Below are 16,174 nucleotides of genomic sequence, written 5' to 3'. Positions count from 1 at the left end.
TTTCTGAACTTGCCAAGACTTTCAGTTTTGCACTTCTGTTTTTCCACTTGTGCCTATTGTACTAAAACTGAACCAGTAACATCATCTCAAACTCTACTAATTACTGACTTTCCCCCCATATATAAAACCAGCATTGTATAAATAATGATTTTTGGCCCTCTCTACATATGTGTCAGTGTTCTATAAGTATAAACATGTGGTAATTGTCAGCAGAGCTATTTTATATGCTTCAAAGCAGATACATAATTAATAAGTATTTAATGTATTTATTAAAGGGACACGGTCAAGGTGAAAATCACCTGAGGTTTTTAACAAAATTCCTTAGCAGTTACAAGTCACACCGATTAATGAAAATGAAATAATTTGAAAACTTTAATGTAGGCCTTCCTTACGCAGTCTGTACTGAGACTTGGTTCCCATTGACTTAATGGGAGATGGGCCTCAGGGGGGACTGTAGACACCGATCAGTAAATGCCATCATTGTGCTGGTTGTGTGCTTTTTTGAACTCAACGCAGCTTTGACAGTAAAACTAGACCGTTTATTTTCAATTTCTGATTCTTATGCTCTAGCACAGTCTTATTGGGCTAGATTATCTCCCGCTTACCTTCCTGCTCCCCCACTAGGGTGGCCAGGTGCCCGGTTTTTGACCGGAAAGTCCAGTCGAAAAGGGGACCTGACAGTGTCAGGTCAGATCTACTGACCAGACACCCAAAGTCCAGTTACTGTGGGCTGGAGGAGGTGCTGGGTCATCACCCACTCCAGCCCCTTCTAAGCCAGGGCTGCTTTCTACCTGGGTTGGGTAGCTGCAGCTCCCAGCCCCAGCTCTGCAAGTGAGTCCCTCCTGACCCAGGAGGGGAGGTGGAATGGGAAAAGCAGCAAGCAACAGGGGAAGAGGAGAGGATGGAAGGCAGGGCCTTGGGGGGAAGAGGCAGGGCAGGGGAGGTTCCAGCACTCCTGCTGGAGTGTCCACTTTTTAAATATTATCCACCACCCTGTGGTAAAACCTGCTAAAAAGGGCTCAGGAGGAGGAACACTCAGTGAGAATTTCTTGCTGAAGCTCCCCACAACAGTCTATTGAAGGCCCTTTACAGTGTTGCCCTGGAGACTCGCTACAAGACATTCCTGGTGGGGAGGTCTCAGCAGAATTGTTTTCTCCAGGGAATCTCAGAGACAATGTAGGGGGGATTACATCCATTTCCTTCAGCCTCTCTATAGGCTGATAGTCTTTGTTCCCTCATTATCAGAAAACCCGGATCCACAGAGCACCCTGCATGGGGTCCAGAAGACGGAGGAGACTTGTGCCACGCAGACAGAGCTGGGCCCTATTCCCTGTGGAAAGGGATAGATGTGTGCACGGAGGGTCTTTTCTCTGGGCCTGGTGTAAAGCCCATTAGAGTCAATGGAAAGATTCCCATTGACTTCATAAGGCTTTTGATCAGGTATTAAATACAGTTCTCAGGGGAACAAGCTGTGCCAATATATTTAGGTTTTTAACCAATTTTACTGGGAAATGTTTGAATAATAAAACTAGATTGTTTTTCATTTAATTCATTAAAGCATACACATTCATACTTGGATTTGTAATACCTCCTTCTCCACACCTTTTGACTTTGGGTTTACCCTGACTGATACTATCCCGCCTAAAATCTGAAATCTTAAAATAAAATAAACAACCATTTATGTCTTCGGCGATTCTAGCACATGGCCTGTCAGAGGCCTGCTCCCCTTCTTGGGTGGTTTCTGCTCACAAGTCAATTATACTTTGAATGTAGGCCATACATGCAATACAATAATGGGCAGAGTGCAATACTATCCTACTTTCCAGGAATATCCTGTTCTGTGATGCTACCAAAACACTGGCACACCAGCCCTGTAAATGCTACCCACATTTTTGCCTCTGATATGCAGTTCTTGTTTCAAACAATTTAAGAAGAAGGTTGATAAATTGGAGAGGATTCAGAGAAGAGCCACAAGAATGATTAAAGTATTAGAAAACATGCCTTAAGAGTGATAGACTCAAGGAGCTCAATCTATTTACTTTAACAAAGTGAAGATTAAGGGGTGATTTGATTACAGTTTATAAGTACTTACATGGGGAACGATTTAATAATAGGCCCTTCTATCTAGCTGACATAAGTATAACAGTCAATGACTGGAAAATGAACTTGACAAATTCAGACAAAAAATAAGGTATACATTTTTAACAGTTGAAAGTAATTAAACATTTGGAACAATTTACTAAGAGTTGTGATGGATTCTCCATTGCTGGCAATTTAAATCAAGATTGGCTGTCTTTCTAAAGGATACACTCTAGGAATTATTTTGGGGAAGTTCTCTGGCCTGTGTTATACATGAGATCAGAATAGATGATCACAGTGGTCCCTTCTGGCCTAGAATTGCTGAATCTTTGTGGATAAAACCCCCCCTAGATTTAGTGGAAACACTTTTTCCTATACATGGGTGAGTTGGGAAGCAGAGAGGCCATGTAGGAAGACTTCTCAGATGGTGTGTGGTGTGGAACAAACTCAGTGGTGTCTTTTAAGGCAAAAGCATGGAAGGGGTAGAGATTGGGCATTGGTAATTAGTTTATGAACGGAGAGAATAATCTACCTCACAATCCCTCTCGTTCCTCACAGTGAGGGTTGTAGTAGTAGCAGCCAGCGTCAGAGTGTACACATGTTCCCCGCTCTGTTTATGGAGAGGATTTAATCTCCCTTGGCACCTATGTAATTCCCCTGTGCAAACTGCTTTTATACAGAGATGAGCAGGTTATCATCATGGACACTTTGTGATCAGTGCTTATTTGTGATACATCTAGCATCATCAGATTAATAAATGCTACAACTTCTTGCTAAAAGCTTTGTCCTCCACTAGCAGAGGTATGGCATAGGTTTTTCTCAGCACTAACATTTATGATTATATGACAATTGCTTGTATGGTAGTTTCACAAAAGTTAACACACAAAAAAAATCTTTGTCTTTTCTACTCAGCCTGATGAGACAAAAGCATAAATAGATATCTTTCAGAAAATGGCATTAATTCAGACTGCAGAAAAACACTACAGGCACTCGTGCCATGTTCCTAGGACGCTCCCCACCTTTCAGGTACCCCCCTCTCCTCCCAAGGGTGATCCATATCTGATCAATATGGTTTAATCTGTCCTTTTTTTAAATTGGATATCACATTTAATTGCTAATCTCCAGCCTGAGTGAATCGTATGTTCTGAATGTTTAATTATTCGGCAAGTATAATATAATTAGCCATTTGTTTTATAAATAGTTTTCATTAGCGGTTCCAAATGGAGAAGTAAATGGCATTAACATGTACTTAACACAATTTTCCTTTCAGTGGAGCATTGTTTCCTGTGAGTTAATTTTATGTTGGTACTGAAAATATAGGTTCATCATGCAGCATTCCTAGTCTCTTTTTAGGGACAGCACACAGATCCAGACATAGGTGAATACTGCATTACATGTGCTGGAGAATGAGGGAGTTATGTATTATTTTTTTAATAAATATCATATGCACTTCAATTTACCTGTGCAATATTATCCTGCCTAACTGCATCAAGTTAAAGCAAAGGAGTCTGTAAAGCGGGCTCAGAAATCCAGTCCCAAAGTTAGTTCCACTCTTGAGATAGGTGAAGGAAGCCAGACCCATCACCTGAAAGGTATTGTCCTATAACCATGGCAGGTGTTCACCCAGATTTCCCATTGACTTCAATTGAATGTTTGAGTGTGCAAGGAAGGGATGATTGAGCCCTTGTAGTAGAAACTGCCACAAATGCATTACCTCAGTGAGGATGAGGGAGGGAAAGGCAACCTGCATACTCGTACGTAACAAGCGCCACACAGGTATACAAATGCATATGTACCTTCTGTGAGGGAATTTAAAGCTGCCTCAAAGGGAAATGAAATGTCCAGTTCTCAGATTCTACTGATTCCATGATTAATATTATAAAGCAATATTTATGCTGGGGAGGATTTTTATTGGGGCCTGATCCACAGCCTATTGAGTTAATAGAAAGACTCTCGCTGACTTCAAAGGGCTGTGGATCAGGTCCTTAGTGTGAGAGAGGGCATTGCTATGGCAGGGGTTACCAGGTGGTGCTGTTATATATAGTGTTACAAGTTCTTTTTCTTAGCGTGTGAGCTAGTTTTGTAGTCTTGGAAGACAGTGCTGTGTAGTTGGTTTTCTGCTGTAATTCTTCAGGGAAGCTGTTGCAAGGTGGCAAGGGAGTTAGCACTCTGCATTAGTCTCTTTAGGGCGTGTTTACATAGGGAATTTAAACTGTATTAAATTGAGTTAATCTGATTTGAAAATGCACATGTATGCATGACTCAGTCTATTGTAGTTGCAACAAAGAATCCTGTGGCACCTTATAGACTAACAGACATTTTGCTGCATGAGCTTTCGTGGGTGAATACCCACTTCTTCGGATGCAAGTGGTGGAAATTTCCTGGGGCAGGTATATATGCAAGCAAGAAGCAAGCTAGAGATAACGAGGTTAGATCAATCAGGGTGGATGAGGCCCTGTTCTAGCAGTTGAGGTGTGAAAACCAAGGGAGGAGAAACTGGTTCTGTAATTGGCAAGCCATTCACAGTCTTTGTTTAGTCCTGAGCTGATGGTGTCAAATTTGCAGATGAACTGGAGCTCAGCAGTTTCTCTTTGAAGTCTGGTCCTAAAGTTTTTTTGCTGTAGGATGGCCACCTTAAGATCTGCTATTGTGTGGCCAGGGAGGTTGAAGTGTTCTCCTACAGGTTTTTGTATATTGCCATTCCTAATGTCTGATTTGTGTCCATTTATCCTTTTCCTTAGAGACTGTCCAGTTTGGCCGATGTACATAGCAGAGGGGCATTGCTGGCATATGATGGCATATATTACATTGGTGGAAGTGCAGGTGAATGAACCGGTGATGTTGTGGCTGATCTGGTTTGGTCCTGTGATGGTGTTGCTGGTGTAGATATGTGGGCAGAGTTGGCATCGAGGTTTGTTGCATGGATTGGTTCCTGAGCTAGAGTTACTATGGTGCGGTGTGCAGTTGCTGGTGAGAATATGCTTCAGGTTGGCAGGTTGTCTGTGGGCGAGAACTGGTCTGCCACCCAAGGCCTGTGAAAGTGTGGGATCATTGTCCAGGATGGGTTGTAGATCCCTGATGATGCGTTGTAGAGGTTTTAGCTGGGGACTGTATGTGATGGCCAGTGGAGTCCTGTTGGTTTCTTTCTTGGGTTTGTCTTCCAGTAGGAGGCTTCTGGGTACACGTCTGGCTCTGTTGATCTGTTTCCTTATTTCCTCGTGTGGGTACTGTAGTCTTGAGAACGCTTGGTGGAGATTTTCTAGGTGTTGGTCTCTGTCTGCGGGGTTAGAGCAGATACGGTTGTACCTCAGTGCTTGGCTGTAGACAATGGATCTTGTGATGTGTCCGGGATGGAAGCTGGAGGCATGAAGGTAGGCATAGCGGTCGGTAGGTTTTCGGTATAGGGTGGTGTTGATGTGACCATCACTTATTTGCACCGTGGTGTCTAGGAAGTGGACCTCCCGTGTAGATTGGTCCAGGCTGAGGTTGATGGAGGGGTGGAAGCTGTTGAAATCGTGGTGGAATTTTTCCAGAGTCTCCTTCCCATGGGTCCAGATGATGAAGATGTCATCGATGTAGCGTAGGTAGAGAAGGGGCGTGAGTGGACGGGAGCTGAGGAAGCGTTGTTCCAGGTCGGCCATAAAAATATTGGCATATTGTGGGGCCATACGGGTGCCCATAGCGGTGCCACTGATCTGGAGATATATATTGTCAGCAAATTTGAAATAGTTGTGTGTGAGGATTAAGCCACAGAGCTCAGCAACCAGGTGTGCTGTGGCATCATCAGGGATGATTGTAGTTATTAACTATGCATTTATCATGCACTATGGAATCCTCTTTCAAAGTGAACTAATTTTTGCTGTGACTCAAGGTGTTAAGTCTATTGTTTGTGTTTACACAGTGGTGCTGCGCACTACTTTGTCGGTGACTGCCCAATTCCTGTCCTGAAGCAACCAACCCCACTTTCCAGGCAGCAACCTAAGTCAGGACTGAGGAGGCCGGTCCTATGGAGAGCACCTTGGGATACAAGTATCTAACTTTACTTTTTATTATTGTTGTGCTATACTGCCATGCTAACCTGAGAGGAGGAAACAGAAAACTTGTGATGAAATGTTTGTGGGCATCACAACAGAACCCTACCACCCTGAAAATAGTGGAAAGATAGAGGCAGTATTTGAGGACAGAGTGGGAGACAGACAGAGAGCTCTCCAGAGAGATTGTGGCAGTGGCAAAGAACAGAGTGGCAGTTGCCAGAGAAAGCGTTGGCATGGCCAAAGACAGTATCAAAAAAGTTAGTGAGATGCAGAGGAAACTCCTGGAGGCAATATAGTGCCAGAATGCTCCATTGCAGCACATGCAGCTGTTACAGCAGTAAGAAATGTAGTCTTGTAAACCAGGACTCAGCCGTGTTCTGCAGCCCTTTGACAATCTAGGATACTGGGAAGACCAGCAACTCCTCCCAGCTGTATCCCCGCAATAGTGCTCCCAGAGGCCATTCCCTTCACAGAGCCAAACTCAGGCTCTGCATTGCACTGTAGTGTTCCACTTTACTGTTTTGTTTGACTATAGTTTTTAATTAAAGGTTTCTTTGTAGCTATCACACAATAGATTATTTTGTTTCATAATTAAAGACCCTTTCAGTATCATTTCATTTGAAGGTTTATTTTTGTTTGTTCCATAATAGATTGTTTAATTATAAAAAACATTGAAAAATTCATTCATAAGAAGCCAACAATGCATTTAACACAGAAATTCATTATGTGTTATATAATTCATAAGGTTTTACAAAAGTATGTAGGCAAAGACACAAGGTAAAATAAGGATTGTCACAATGTTGCACCTCTACCACCTATAAACAACACTGAACTGCTCACAATCAATCCCTCTCCCGCCCCACCTGCACAGATTAACAGCTGGATGTTCAGCTGCACAGTTTCAGGACTGAGACTCAAAATAAGAATAATAGACATTGCCTCAGCTGTTTCCATTTTGTATTGGACTCCTGGCTGGTTGCTCAAACGGCTCTCAAATATGGGGCAAAATTCAACAGTCTGCTGCAATCTTGGGGCTATTTTTTCTGTTGCTTCCAACCTGTCCCATAAACAGCACCACCTTTCTTTAAAACTGCCAAATGCACGTGCAACTACCATTTTGCAAATACTGAGGCAGTAGATACGTTCCTTCCTTCTGTCCAGCTGGCCTGTGAATGGCTCCAGTAACCAGGGAAGCAGAGGATAGGCTGAGTATCCTAGGATAACCGAAGCAATCTCCATGCCATTAATGTCCCTAGTGTTCCTCAGACCAAACATTCCTTTCCTAATTAAGGTAAATAAGAACATAAGAATGGTCATACTGGGTCAGACCAATTTTCTGTTTTCCGACAGTGGCCAGTACCAGATGCATCAGAGGGAAGGAACAGAACAGGGTAATTATTGAGTGATCCATCTCCCTATAGTCCAGTCCCAGCTTCTAGTAGTCAGAGGTTTTGGGACCAGAGCTGTAACAAGGAATTTTTGTGCCCGAGGAAAGGGCCGGCTCCAGGGTCTTTGGTGGTAATTCAGCGGCGGGTCCCTGAGTCTCTCTCGGAGAAAAGGACCTGCTGCCAAATTGCCACTGAAGAATGAATGAAGTGGCAGCAGCAATTTGGCAGCAGGTCTTTCCCTCCGAGAGGGACTCAGGGACCCACGGTAGAGCTGCCACTGAAGCACCGCTGATCACAGTAGAGCTGCACCCTTCCACTTTGCGCGACTGAGGCAAGTGCCTCACTCGCCTCGCCCTTGTTACGGCACTGTTTGGGACACCCTGAGAATGGGGTTACATCCCTGACTGACTTGGTTAATAGCCATGGAGGGCCTATTCTCCATGAACGTACTTAATTCTCCTTTGAACCCAGTTATACTTTTGGCCATCACAACATCCCCTGCCAAGGAGTTCCACAGGTTGACTGAATGTTGTCTGAAGAAGTACTTCCTTTCCTTTGTTTTAAACATGCTGCCTATTAATTTCATCGGGTGACCCCTAGTTCTTGTGTTAAGTGAAGAAGTAAATAACACCTTTTCTCCATGCAATTCATGATTTTATAGACCTCTATCATATCCTTTCCCCCTTTAGTTGTCTCTTTTCTAAACTGAACAGTTCCAGTCTCTCCTCATATGGAAGTTATTCCATAACCCTAATAATTTTTGTTGCCCTTTGCTGTACCCTTTCCAATTCTACTAATCTTTTTTTGAAATGGTGCAACCAGAACTGCATACAATATTCAAGATGTGGGTGTACAATGGATGTATATAGCAGCATTATAATATTTTCTGCCTTATCTGTCCCTTTCCTAATGGCTCCTAACATTCTGTTAGCCTTTTTGACTGCCAATGCACATTGAACAGATGTTTTCAGACAACTATCCACAATGACTCCAAGATCTCTGTTGTTGAGATTATATTTTCCAATGTGCTAATTCCTTTGCACTAATTGACATTGAGTTTCATCTGCCATTTTGTTGCTCAGGTTTTTGAGATTCCTTTGTTACTCTTAGTTAAGTTCAAAGCTTATAGCAATCTTGAGTAATTTTGTATCATCTGCAAACTTTGCCATCTCATTGTTCAGCCCTTTCCCCAGATCATTTATGAGCACGTTGAACAGAATAGGTCTCAGCACAGATTCTTGGGAAAACTGACCATTTATTCCTCCCTTTGTTTCCTATCTGTTAACAAGTTAACCAGTTACTGATCCCTGAGAGGACCTTCCACCTTATCCCATGACTGCTGTATTAAATAGAGTGGAGTTCTGAAAGATCCTTGCATTCTGGACTCTTCCAGACCACCCTGCAAACCTCCCGTGGTGGTCAACCAGTCTGGGGTGCACCAAGGAGAAATATGTCTTTCTGTTTATAAATTGTGATCTCTGATGGTGGGGGAAGACAATGGGCACATGGGTCCCATCAGTTGCCCCAGTACAGTCTGGGAACCCCATATGTGTAAAGCCATCAACAATCTCCTAAGTGTTACCAAGTATTATGCAGAGCTGGCTTTCTTAATGTGCACATCTGCTTCGCGATTGATCGTTGCTTCATTGTGTAACATCCTGCCAAGAAAAGTAAGCTGTTGGGTGAAAAGATGGCTTGATGTGTGATACCTTTCAGGCTTATTGATGGATCTTGGAATGGTTGCTGAGGAGCTGGCTGGTACATAGCCTCAGTTTTCATTCAGCTGATGGTAAGGCCAAAGCTATGAGCCATCACTGCAAAGTAGTTTGTAAGAGCTTGTAGTGCTGCTTCAGAATGTGCCTCTATGGCATAATCATTTGTACAGAGTAGTTCCTGGATCAACACTTTGATCACCTTAGTATTTGCATGCAGACGCAAATGATTAAAAAAGCTTTCCAGTGAGAAAGCATATACAGATGCGATTTCAAGAGCCATGGAGGACTTCCTCTAGCACTGCTGTGGAGAATAGACCAAAAAGGCTAGGAGCAAGGACACATTCTTGCTTCGCTCCATTTGTGATTGGAAATGGGTCTGTTAGATCTCAATCAACACTAACTCTCCCAGCCATGCCTTCGTGGAATTGCCAAAGGATATTAATAAATGTGTCTGGTCATCCAAATGTAGTAAACCATTTCCAGTGCATCTGACTGTGTCAAAAACTTTGGTTAGATTGAGAAACATGATGTACAAAGGTTGATGCTAATTGCGACATTTTCCCTGTAATTGTTGGATGATGAAAATCATGTCAAAAGTGCTTCTCTGAGCAGAAAAGCTGCATTGAGACTCAGATAGAATTTTGTTGATAATTTGGACCAAAAGCCAGTTCAAAAGGATCCAGGTAAGTATCTTACCAGCCACAGAGAGCAAGGAGATGCTGTGGAAATTACCTCAGTTGCTTTATGAGCCTTTGTGCTAATGGATAGTAATGACGTTGGCACCTTTCAGTTTTTGTAGAGTGATTTCTGGAAACCAGACATTTGAGAAGAATTCAGAAAGCTTGTCAATGAGAAGATTTCCTCAATTTTTGAGAACTTCAGCTGAAATGGCACCAGGACCAGGAGATTTGTTATTTTTTACTGATTGGACAACCTTATTAACATCTCAGCTAGTGTGTGTGGATCGGCAAGTGCATTAGATGAGACAGTTTGCTGATGTTATTCAGTGACTCATCTGAGACAGTAGATAGATGATTAAATTATTCACTAAAAGTGTTCACGCCACTGTTGGTGGATGGCAGTGTGATTTGTGATGAGAAATTCACCATCAGCACTTGTTAGCTGTGTCAAGGCAGATCATTTAGGGAAGTACACTTTTGATAGCAGCCTTCAACTACCTGAAAGGGGGTTCCAAAGAGGATGGAGCTAGACTGTTCTCAGTGGTGGCAGATGAGAGAACAAGGAACAATGGTCTCAAGTTGCAGTGGGGGAGGTCTAGGTTGGATATTAGGAAACACTATTTCACTAGCAGGGTGGTGAAGCACTGGACTGGGTTACCTAGGGAGGTCGTGGAATCTCCATCCTTAGAAGTTTTTAAGGCTCGGCTTGACAAAGCCCTGGCTGGGATGATTTAGTTGGGGTTGGTCCTGCTTTGAGCAGAGTGTTGGACTGGGCCCACAGGAGAGTTAATCTGACTCTGCTGCTCAGTGTTGTAGTGAATGGAATCCAAGGCCACATTGATCCAGCTCTGAGAGCTGAAATACAGCCCAAACTGCCTCTGTGTATTTGAGGATACCAGCATATTGGTGCAGAGGATTACTGGGTCCATGCTGGCCCACAGGAATTTGAAAAGCCAGTCCTGAAAGGATGTATGGGACAAAGACAGAAAACATGGGATTGTTTTAAATTTTTAACTCACTTGGCTTCTGTTATACATCCCACAATGCACAGTGATAAAAATCCCAGAATGCACACTGCTCAGCAGCAAAGCAAAGGGCCCCAGTATACCCTCTGTTCACATATTTAGAACACAGCAAGCTGCTGCTGTGTATATACAATGATGTGTATTGAAAAAGGCACACTGTCCCATGTGCAAGCTGATAAGCATAAAAAAGCTGTGGACAAGCCCCAACTACAGTCAATTTTTAGTGCACTATTGCTTTTGGGAACTAGGCTTTAGCATTTGGACTAAGGTCTCTGAAAAAGGGGATTGGCTGCATGCTGTTTTGTGACCACCTCTGTTCAAAGGCGGTTGTGTACGTAGTGTAAACTAAACAAGTAGCACTAAGAATATCTTCAGACTCTGCGTTGCTGATTTCTCCAATGGCAAGCCAACTTGCTAAGTCCCTAGTATCTGCTACTCCTTGGCAGATGGATGACAACATTTTTTCTATTCCAGTTCTGCTCTTTGGACTCCCTAGAATTAGATAATGTGCCATCTTTCACTTGCCTTGGGGCCAGCTGGTTTTTCAAACCGAATTGTATATAGTACTGAGTACCACAGTCTTGCTGTAATCACTCCCTTTAAGCATTTTAGCCCTGGTCTACACACAACCCCTGGTTCGAACTAGGGTACGCGAATTCAGCTACGTGAATAACGTAGCTGAATTCGAACTACCCTAGTTCGAATGACTTACCATCCAGACGCCGCGGAAGCGAACTCCGCGGCTCCAAGGTCGACTCCAGCAACTCCTCCTGCCGCGGTGGAGTACCGGAGTCGACCGCGGCGCTTCCGGAGTTCGAACTATCGCGTCTAGATCAGACGCAATAGTTCGAACTCCGAGAAGTCGAACTCGCCGCGTCGACCCGGCGGGTAAGTATAGACGTGGCCTTAATATCCTAACCTTTTTGCTTAATTAGAAGGCGACATGTCAAAAGAATGAGATATGGCACAGAGCAATATAAAACATTTGGGGCCAAGGTCAAAAGTCCAACCATTTTTTTATTTACCTGATGTTTAAATCTGGACCAGGACTATTTGTGTATCAAAACTACAAAGGCTATAGCAGCAAACTTCTATACTACAGACAAACCAAACTAGTACAAAGGAGTCCAGGTGAGCTGTCAGTGGAAGTGGCATTTCCTGTATTGTTCTAAAACCATTTAATAATTATGTAGTATAAGTGTGTGCACTTAGAGTTAGGGTTAGGGGCCAGACTTCCAAGTAGTGCAAATCAGCATAACTCTACACAGATGGTACAAATTAGCTAAGGTAAGCTAATTTGTAGCATCCGAGGGTCTGCCCCAATACATGCAAAAGAACATGATGGTACATTAAGTCCATTTCTGTAAAACAATCCTTTTGTGCTGGAGAAAATGATAAATTACTTTGATCTGTGATCCGTAAAAAGGGAAAGGAAGAAAGCACAACCAACTAAGGGATGTAAACCGTTTTTAAAAGTGTCTGGCATAAATTTTTAAAATGAAAATTAAATATTTCTTGGAGTTTAACCATTCCACTGACTTCATAATGTTCTGAAAATGGTAGATTTTTTATTGCCAATTAAAGTACAAAAAAAATCAGAGAAGCACTTTCATTTTTTTCAGTACTAACACATACTACAGTAACCCAGTGCACTCATGTGCTATGTGCTCCCATCTGTGCCTGATCCGTAGAATCTGAGACTGCTGCAGGAGAAGCTAGTCCTTTAGCTACAGCTCTAGAGGCTCATGCTTCAGCTCTGGAGATCCTCGGCTCAATCCACTATGACAACCAAGATTCTGTTGTTGCAAAAGTAGAGGATTGTCTGGGATTCAAACTTCCGTGGGCCTCTCTGCTACAAGGCTGACTAGCTTTGAACCTGAAATCATCATGCTTCTCATTCGTATAAAGTAACCCATAGTAATTCTGCAGCCACATCTGACTGCTGTCTTGTTGGATTCTGTAAACTCACAAGTACCTACACAGGAGACCTCCAAGGAGAATGAAGGTACTGCAGGAAATGGTCGTGTGACTCACTAGATAGGATTCTCCATGCTAAATCCAATCTGAGCCAATGCTTTGTTAGTGCTATGGGCAGGTCTCAGAAAGGCTCGTTTTTTTCAAGTGAGACTCTGGACCTTGGTCTAGACCACTAATGATTAGAGATGTCCTCTAGCCTTTTGTACAAGAAAAGAGGTGTTAACCTCTGTTTTGATTAAATTCCAACCTTTGTACTTAGTATTCTGTGGCTAAGGAAGGGACCTGTGACAACCCCAATCCCCTAAACCATGAGGACTGGGTAAAAGAGAAATTCCAGGAAGGAACCAGCTCCCAGGTCTAGACAACCTCAAGTCAATAGGGGCAGGTACAGAAGCAGCCTCAAGAAGGACTTGCAGTGTTGCCAACTCATGTGATTTTATAGCAGGTTTTGCAATATTTGGAGTTTTTTTCTTAGTGTTCCAGCTGCTGGCATAAGAAGTGCCCAAGAATCTCAGCTTTTACTTAATATATATTATATTATATATATATATAATTTCCTGCATGGAGGTATAGAAAAGCTTGTAAACAGGACCTAATTAGTGACCTAAAGGCTCAGAAACCAGAAGGAAAACATAAAGAACACCACTTTTGTTTTCTCCCTAAATGTCCTGATTTTTAAGTCAATCTCATGATTGTTTGGGACCTGATGTGATTTTTGAATGCTTCGGATTAGCAATACTGTGACTGTTGGACACTGATGATGTCAGGCTGCTTTCTACAGTTCTTGCAGTTTCTTACAGTTTTGACTGGCCATTCTCTCCCTGTGTTTAGCAGTTCTCTGCTCCCACACTTTCCTGCCCCCTCTCATGCTCTTCCTTCCTCAGCCTCACTCCATCCGCATGCTTCCCTCCCTCCGCTCCCTGTCCTAGCCCCTTAGCTCTTCTCTTCTTTGACATTTTCCCCTTCCTTGTATTTCCATTTAGCTAATCCTCTCCTAAGAAAACTCCATTCAAAGAATTAAAAAACCCAAACAAGCCCTTCCACCAACCCCATCCACCCCAAAAATGAAAATTATGAAAATACTACAACATGACTTAGTAAACTATCAGTCTGTTCACTCTGCTGATGAATTCTGTCTTCCCTTACCCTTTGCCTTGTCTGTTTAGATTGTGAGCCCTTTGAAGGGACTATCTATTACTTTGTTTGTACAGTGCCTATGAGGATGGGGCCCCCGTCTCATCCTGCCCCTATGAATTACTGTAATACACAACATAATAATGTTTGTACTATTTATCATACTGTTTCTGTATAGAGCCAGATACTGACCTCATGTATGTGAGTTCAGCTCCCTTTGAAACTCAGTGACAGTTGTGCATATGAGAGCAGAATTTGGACTGAGTTTTTAATACCCAAAAATGTAATTAAAAAAACAAACTTGTAACTTATTAGATGGAAAAATATTTCCCAGTGTAGAGTGCTAATGAGTATGAAGTAAAAGACACTGCATGTTAAACAGCCGTTCTGGATGAGAATATGCAAACTACTATTAACATAAAAAAGACTTTGGGGCTTTTAGTCTTACAGCTTTTAAAGCCTTATTGACTAAAGAACTGATAACTGTTTGTAATTGTTTTTTGTATGTGTTATTTAGTTGATTTTTTTTTAAACAGTGTAGATGCAAATGGGTCTCTCTCATTTGTTGCCCCAGGGTATCCTTGGAAATGAGCTGTGTCATCTCAATGAGTTTTTCCTGATGAAATATTCTAAAATAAATAATCTTTGCAACGGTTTTACAACTTGCCATCTGTGCTAAAGAAAACTACGAGAAACCACTTAGTTCACTGTGCACTAGCCACTTTTAAAGCTGTATGATACAGTATAATTATAAAATGGTGAATTGCCCATATCACTCTCAACTATGGTGTCAATGCATTAGTCATTATTTTGTATTAAAAAAAAGGGTATTTACCAGTAGTAACTAAACTACAGTACCCAAGATACTGAATTATTGCCTTAGCTTAGAATAGGAAATAATTATATTATCTTGGGTAGACTGGTATTGGTTAATGTTTTTTTTAAAATATTACCAGCAGTAAAATGGCTACCTTATAATATACCTTTATTTGGACTTGGGGCTGAGCTTTATATTTTTGTCTCTAAAACATGATGCAGATTTATGTTTGGATTATAGATTAGATTAGTTTCTAAACTCTCTGGGGCATGGGCCATCTTTTTGTTCACTGTTTGTGCAGCGCCTATGCCTGGGGCTCCAATGCGGTACCATAATACAAATATTTAATAAAATTATGGATAAGTACTAATACAGATAAGAATGTCCATACAAAAAACTTGTTAAGGGAACATTAAAGTTGCAAAATTTAGCACTCAAAAGCAAGGAATACCAAAGTGAAGTTGGCCTATTCAATCTTAATTCTAGCCTCTTGTGTACGTGCATTATGATGGTGTTGAATTACATGATCAAAAGTGTAACAAGCCAGTGGCTGGAGGATGAAGCTAGAAAAACTCTGACTAGGAGCAAGGCACAAATATATAACAGTGAGGGTAATTAAGAACTGGAACAATTTACCGAATGTTCTGGTGGATTCTCCATTCTTGGAAATTTCTAAATCAAGATCAGATATTCTTTTAAAAGATACTCCGTAGTTCAACCAGAGTTATTGAACTGGAAGCAGGAACTAATTTAGGGCATGGCTACACTCGAAACTCCAAAGCGCTGCCATTAGAAAGCCTTCTATTGAGTGAGTGGCAGTACTTGTGTGTTGCTATGTAAATGGGATTTGTGACTAAGGCTGTGAGGCATGGGGAATCCATGTTTGTATGTGTGGGACTAATGATAATTTGTATGTGTGTCAGGATACTGTGTGTGGGGACAGCTGAGGTGTATATGTGGCTATGTGTGGGAAAGGCAGGGGCATATATGAGAGACAGAGAAGAAAGGGGAAGAAAAGGTAAAAAAGTTGAAAGCACGTAGAGAAAGAAGCTAAATCAAGCTTGGAAATGAGAGAGGAGGTGAAAGAGAGGGAAGGATCATTTGTAAATTGTGCATCAAAAATAAACTTTTGAAAGGGAAAGTTGCCAAGATGTAGAAGGGAAGAAACAGATGAAGTGATGGACGGGGAAAGAAAAAGAGAAGAAACGTAAGCATCAGAAGTATAGTCACATACATATTTAATTAGTAGCCTACAGAGTTACATACCAAAATGATACAACAAATGAATATAAATAATAATTATGATTTGCTTTATGATAACATCT

This window comes from Mauremys mutica, chromosome 3 (assembly GCF_020497125.1).
Source record: "Mauremys mutica isolate MM-2020 ecotype Southern chromosome 3, ASM2049712v1, whole genome shotgun sequence".
NCBI classification, from domain to species: domain Eukaryota; kingdom Metazoa; phylum Chordata; order Testudines; family Geoemydidae; genus Mauremys; species Mauremys mutica.
The sequence above is the reverse complement of the archived record's forward strand: the minus strand, read 5'-3'. Positions refer to the sequence as shown.